Genomic DNA, 6,000 nt, shown 5'->3' with positions numbered 1-6,000 from the left:
CCACCTGTATATGAAGCTGTGGGCTGTCTTTAGTTTAGTTCTTATGTATAAGTTTAGTGCTACGGTAGGGAATGTGGAGTTTTCTTTTGTTATATATAATGGATACGTTTCATTGCTTACATTGTCTACATGTATAACTATGTATTGCGTTTTTCAATAAAATATAAAAAAAAAACTAAAATTTTATTAAACACCATATTTACTACCAGTCAATTTTACTTTTGTACATTAAACATTATTTTATACTTCCTATAACATTTTGTTGCCAAATTTTCAAGTTTGTATATTCAACTCCAACCTTTATATTATCCTTCGTACCTGTCTACCATCTTACTATCATATTATAACCAAGACATTACCCTTGTTATTTTTTTACTATTATTCTTTTGGTACTTTAATTGTGAATTATATTTTGTCAATTTAAATCTAGTTATACTCCTGATCTTGTCAACAACCTATACCAGACTCTAGTGCAATTGCAAGTACCATTTCAATTTGTATTTTTATATTATAAGTTTGTATTATAATTCCTACTCTAAGATTTTCATATCTTAGTGACTATATTGTGTGTGCAATTAGTGTATTTTTCAATTATATTATTGTTCAAGGCCCTTAACTATCTTTTGCTAACTAGTACCAACTACCTCATATATTTTTTTTCTACTTTTTTTATTCTTTTGCTACCTTAACTTGCATATTTTATCTTGTCAATTTAAATCTAGTTATACTCTAATTCTTGTAAACAACTTATATAACACCTTAGTGCAATTACAATTGAGAGTCTTGTGCCTTTTTTATATTATTAGATTAAACTCAGTTGTACTATATTATTATTATTATTATTATAATCAAAAAGAAGCGCTAAGCCACAAGGGCTAGTTGTACTATAGTCAATACCAAATTCATTATATTAGACCATATTGCAATTACTAGTGAGAGACTGGTGCTATTTTTAATTTGTATTGTTATATTATTAGATTAAATCTAGTTGTACTATAGCTCATTCTAGCTCAAAACATAGACTCCACAAAAGTCATTATATTAGACCTTAGTGCAATTATTTGATTACCACTTTATTGTTCACCACAACTTATATTAGTCCCTTTTATAATTTTATATTATAATTCTAACTTTAAAGAATTACCTTTAAAGTACTACCTACTATCATATTCCCAAGCTCCATTATTTGATCATCACTTTATTTGTTCACCACAAATTATTTTAGTCCCTTTTATATTGTCTCCTTTATTTTAGATTTAAAAAACTACCTTAGCTCATTATTTTTACATTTGTTAAATAATTCAGGTGCTACTTTTTTAGCTTTAGAATATTTACTTTATTTTTTACTTAATTCTAACTATAGATTCACTACAAATCTTATGATTACAAGCATTGATCCTGATACCAACCTCTTATTTAATGACTTAAATGATTCAAACAGTTACTGTAATTACTACACAGCAGAATAATCAAAGGCACTTCTCAGTGCCAACAACAACATAACTATCTTTAACTACAATATCAGATCTTTAAGCAAGCATTATGATGACCTCCTAGCATTACTAAATTCCTTGCATGCCAATATGTCCATCATTACACTAACTGAAACCTGGCTAAAGCCTGATACTACAGATGTCTATGCCATTCCTGGTTACACAGCCATACACAACTGTAGGCCAGACCAACAAGGGAGTGGCACTGCTATATACTACTCAGACCAACTAGAATGTATCACTAATACTTGCACAAGGGATGAACATGGGGAATATATAATAGCTAAATTCAAATCCAAATACCTACAAAAACCTTTCAGTGATAAACATCTACAGAGTTCCACAATCAAACATTAGCCAATTTAGTCAAAACCTAGGAAGTATGATAACTGATGCACGCATGAACAAAGATCACTTACTACTCTCAAGTGACTTCAATATAAATCTCCTGCAAGACCAGGACCCACACGTTACTGAATTCACGAACACAATGAGTAACTGCATGTTGCTACCAACAGTAACAAAACCTACAAGAGTTACAGAGACTAGTGTTTCCCTACTTGACCACATCTGGACCAACACCATATCCCCTTTAAAATCAGGCATAATTACAGATAATACCACAGACCACTACCCTACTTTCCTCATAACTCTTGGTAAAATACCCCAAGACACTACTAAAGTCACCTTCAGACTTCACAATGAGGCAGCCATTAATAACTTCACAACAGCAGTAACAAACATTGACTGGCACACTGAGCTAGAAATCTATACAGATATTGACGAATGTTTTAATAATTTTCTATAAAAGACCCACCTCTTCAAGGGGGGCTCCTTGGCGTGGTGAAGAGGCTCTTGGTCTGAGGAATTAGACCTATCGGTCTTCTTCCTCAGACCGAACCTAATTACCCCCCAATCTCCCCTCCCCTATCCCATCCTCCCCATCCTCCCCTTTTTCCTTTCCTCCTCCTCCTCCCCACTCCTCCCTTTTGCCCTTCCTCTTTTTGTCCTTTGGGATTTCTCCCACAGGCGCGCTAGTTCCTAGGTAGGAGAAAGGACACCGGGGTCCATCCCATTCCGTTGAGGTTTCTTGGCGGTGGCGTAGTTTGCCGTGGAATCTGGATTGCCTAGGGATGTCCCGATCCCTCTCCGGTATCCCGGAGTAGCTTTGGGTGTCTTTTGGGCGACGGGTGTAGCTCTGGAAGCCACCTTTCGGATTCCGGGGGTGGTGGCTGAAGGAGGTATGCTTTGTGGTGGATATCCGGCCGCCCTCTCTTTTGTCCACCGAGGTAGCTCGGCAGATGTGAGGTTGCTATCCCAGATTGCTGGTTTACTGGCATGAAGGGTAGGGTATGGCACGGGTTCCATGCTGCATCTGCGCTACTAGCGGTGTCGAGTCCTCTTGGGCGCGGAGGGAGATTTCTGGCCCTTTCATCCCTCCTAGGAACTATCCCTCCCCGGTCCCCCCTTTTTTTTTCTTTTTTTTATTTTTATTTTCTTTTCTTCTTTCTTTTTTTTTCTTAAAAACAAAAAGAAAGAAGTAACCTAACCATGGCAGCCCTAGTCCATGAACCTGGTACCCCCGGGCCCCTTCTTGATACCGCACCCCGTTCTGACCCCGCCTCGTCTTTGGACCACTCTTCAGACATTCCTCATGCCTCTGTACCTATTGCCGGTGCTGTTTCCTCACCCGCTTCAGGTACTGAGGCCTCGACTGACTCCTTCGATTTATCAGACCTTCGCTCTCCTCTGACTATGCTTCCGGCCTCTCCCTCTACGGTGCGGCAATTTTCAAATCGCCGACCCGTTCCACGTCGGACCAACTCTGGTCCCACGCCTAAACGTCAACGACAATTACCTGCTGATGATACTTCTCCACCTTCACCTTCTCGTTCTTCTCAGAAACGATCGACACGTCCTTCACTACCTTTCCACGCTCAGTTTCAGACTGAACAGTGGACTAAATTCTTCACTTTACGACCAACTTCCTCTACTGCCTATCTTTCTGACCATAGTATTGGCAAGGCACTCCTACGCCATGTTGGTAAAGATATTTCTTTTCATGCTCTTAAGAGCGGTACGCGCATCATTACCGTACAGAATGCTACCCAGGCTCGTGAGCTCTCTCGTCTTACCCATATAGATACTGTTCCTGTCACCCTTGAAAAACATCATTCCCTCAATTCTTGTAGTGGTACCGTTATTCTGCCCCATACCATAGTTCAACAAAATTTCCAGACATGTGGCACCGACATTCTAGAACAGCTGGAACTCCAAGATCTCCCAATCCTCAAGGTAGACACTTACGTTCTTCCTGCCCGTGGGCGGAGACGATACCCTAGCAATGTGGCTCGTTTAACTTTTGACAGCCGAGAACTCCCATCCTCCGTTTATATAGCAGGACATCGGTTACAAGTTCGAAAGGTGATCCCTACACCACAACAGTGTAGAAATTGCTGGCGATTTGGCCATCCAGCGAAATATTGCAGATCTATCGCCGAATGCCCAGTCTGTGGTGCCGATGACCATTCTAATACGTCTTGCAATCGATCTCCCTCTTGCCTTAACTGTCATGAGGCTCACCCTTCGTACTCTCGCCGTTGTCAGGTCTATTTAAACGAGCGGGAAATCCGTTACCTCAAAGAGACAGAAGGTCTCCCTTATGCCATGGCAGTTTCTCATCTCCGCCTCCAAGGGAGACTCCCACGTGTTTCTTATTCCCGTGTTTCAAAACGTCCCCCCACTTCTGGTATCCCATCTTCTACACCCACCTCTGTGGTTACCTCTCCCATAATCACTCCTGTATCTAATCCTTTTGCTGTCCTCGGCTCAGACGTCCCTACTTCAACGCCTCAGTCTAATCTCGCTTCTTCGAGTTCTCTCTTACAAGCCTCAGTATCGACGAGACCTCGTACGACACCTCTTCCCAATCGTCCCTCTACTTCTCAAAAGTCAAAAAAAGGTCCGGTAACACCTCCTACCCATCTTCCACCTCCTCATTTTACCCTCCCTGTCTCTGTCCCTAGTTCTTCCCCTCTCACTGGCTTGGTTACAAGTGCAGAGGTTCACCCTCCTCCTCGTAATGTACCTTCCTCCCCTGTTCCCTCCCAAGTTTCTTCCTCTTCTGCCACCTCCCAGGTTCCTGTCTCTTCTGTCCCCTGCCACGCTTCTCCAGTTCCCTCCACCCTTTCGCCCCCCCCTACCTTGGTACAGTCCAATACAGTTCCAATCTTTACTCATCCTCCCCCTACCATTCCCAATATTGTCTCCCATACGACATCTCTGAATTCCGAAACACTTGAAGCAATCTCTGAATATATTGCAGAGACCAAACCATCAATGGACACTGATCCACCTTCCGCTCTTTCTCTCTCCTCTGCTCCATCTGCGCAACTCCTTTCTTCACAGCGCACCGTTCCTTCGCTGCTTGAACATTTTCCACTGCCTCCGCATGTGGACTTTTCTAACCCTTCTAGTCCGTAGGAACCCTTACCTGCGGATTTCAAGTATCTTTATCATTGCCAATCATGGCCTTTTTACAGTGGAATATACGCGGCCTCAGGGGTAATCGGGGTGAGCTTCAGATGTTACTCTCCCAGTTTGCCCCTGTTGGTGTTTGCTTACAGGAACCAAAATTACACTCTGCTGTTATTTCTCACATCTCAGGCTATAATTTGTTGTATTCTTCAGATCCTTTTCCTGATGGGACCTTTAATGAAAGTGCCCTTCTTCTCCGCACTGATATTCCGTACCATCAACTATTTATTCATACTTCGCTGCATTACACAGCAGCCCGTATCCACTTACATAGGTGGTATACGCTCTGTTCTTTATATCTCTCTCCTTCTCGGGCATTATCTATTCCGGATTTTGCCTTCCTTGTTTCGTCATTACCGCCACCGATTCTGTTACTTGGTGATTTTAATGCCCACCATTTCCTCTGGGGAGGGTCTCACTGTGATTCCCGTGGAATTCAGTTAGAGGCTTTTCTTGCCACCCACCCCCTCCATGTTTTAAATACAGGTACTCACACCCATTTTGATCCTCGGACTCATACTCTCTCTTGCATCGATCTCTCAGTTTGCTCTTCCTCCGCCGCATTAGACTTTACTTGGTCTGTTCTCCCGGACTTACATGACAGTGATCATTTCCCAATCATTCTTTCTTCCCCTTCATATTCGCCACCTCTTCGCACCCCACGCTGGCAATTTAATCGGGCAAATTGGAACCTTTACTCACACCTGACTGTTTTTAAAGAGGTTCCTTCTTCGTCCTCCATCGATGAGCTTTTACACCTCTTCTCGTCCTCCGTTTTCACCGCAGCTTCTCATTCTATACCCCAAACTTCGGGCAGGCATTCTCAGAAATGCGTGCCTTGGTGGTCTCCTGCTTGTGCTCGTGCAGTACGTTTGAAACGCGCTGCATGGGGCAGGTACCGGTACAATAGATCCACAGAGCGACTCCTTGATTTTAAACAGAAGCGTGCGATCGCTCGCCGTGTCATCCG

This window comes from Cherax quadricarinatus, unplaced genomic scaffold (assembly GCF_038502225.1).
Source record: "Cherax quadricarinatus isolate ZL_2023a unplaced genomic scaffold, ASM3850222v1 Contig3206, whole genome shotgun sequence".
Classification (NCBI taxonomy): domain Eukaryota; kingdom Metazoa; phylum Arthropoda; class Malacostraca; order Decapoda; family Parastacidae; genus Cherax; species Cherax quadricarinatus.
The sequence above is the reverse complement of the archived record's forward strand: the minus strand, read 5'-3'. Positions refer to the sequence as shown.